Genomic DNA, 1,484 nt, shown 5'->3' with positions numbered 1-1,484 from the left:
GGCGGGTGGGGTAGAATTTCCCACTTCACTCCTTCCAAGTATTTCTTGACCGGTTTTGCAACGTGTGACATAGCGTTGTCACTTAGCAGAATCAGCTTATCGTGCCTATGGTCCCATTCCTATTGTTTTTGCTTCAAAGCTTAGTTCAAACAAATCGCTTCGAACGAATATCAACTACAGGGGCTCAAAAGCTTGAACACACACCTTTCAAATACATGTATTGCCGTTTTATCAAACACACAAACAGTGCTACTAACGACATCTCTCTAATGGGCGAAAACTTATTCCCATACCTAATAATAAAGCGGGGAGCATAGACTCTTGCATAACGCATAACACATGAGGCATAAGAAATTGAACCAACCAGAGTTCTCTATTACATGGAAGGAAAAGAAACGGAGAACTTCGATTGGTACATATTCTTATGCATTACGTGTTATGCGTTATGCGAGAGTCTGTGCTCCCCGCTTAACAACGAAAAAACCTATGTTAGACCACCGACGAGATATTATTAAAGACCATCAACCCTGGGCAAATTTTCGGCGGTATAAAAAGGGCCCCAAGGGCCCGGAGGTAATTCAAGAACGCTGACATTACCGACAATTGATATAAATTTGCTATTATTAATATAAATATTTGGCTCATGCATTATTAAATTCATGATTTTTTATTACATAAATGTCCCATAAATAAATATACATACTTGTAAAGCTGTAATATATTGCACAAAAATTACAATTTTTTCTCTGCAATTATCATCTTTATTGATAATCAAACTTTGATGATAACACTGAAATCTCAATTTTAAAGAAAGATCGAGTATTATTGAGTTATAAACGCATAAATACATCTACTAAACTAATAAATCATAAAATTAGTACAATATTATCAGTTTTTGACTCTTAATCACTTCAATATTCACAATTAGGATGTCGGTCTTTAATAGTATCTCGTCAGTGGTTAGACTAAAATATATACAAATTAAATATTGGTATAGTATTTCATTTGGTTCATAAATAAATTATTTACAATTAAAAAATGATTTACATATTTTACGGCTTTATTTTCCCAAATAAACTGTGTTTATACAAGTACATATGTTTGAAAATGACCGCGTTCTACGCCAAGATGGAGGTAAGTTTGCGGTACTGTGTAATCTAGTGACTTTATATACGCGAAAATATATTACGATCCCGTAAGGACCTTCCACTTTCCACTCCTATCTAATCTTCTTTGGCCGGTATTCATAGGCCGGTATTCATAGTCGGTTCTTATTTCAATATTGTCTTAAGTAATGTCTTAAGACGCTAATGCGGCTCTCTGATTGGTTCATGACATCTCAAGGCTGAACTTAAGACGGTCTTAAATATAAGATCTGACTATGAATACCGGCCATAGTCGGATCTTATATTTAAGACCGTCTTAGGCTGCGGTCCACTTAGCGCTTCAAACGCTACAGAACATTTGTTGCACTGATATGACTG

The sequence above is a fragment of the Trachymyrmex cornetzi genome, unplaced genomic scaffold (genome assembly GCF_001594075.2).
Source record: "Trachymyrmex cornetzi isolate Tcor2-1 unplaced genomic scaffold, Tcor1.1 scaffold1080, whole genome shotgun sequence".
Lineage (NCBI taxonomy): Eukaryota > Metazoa > Arthropoda > Insecta > Hymenoptera > Formicidae > Trachymyrmex > Trachymyrmex cornetzi.
Note: the sequence above shows the minus strand (reverse complement) of the source record.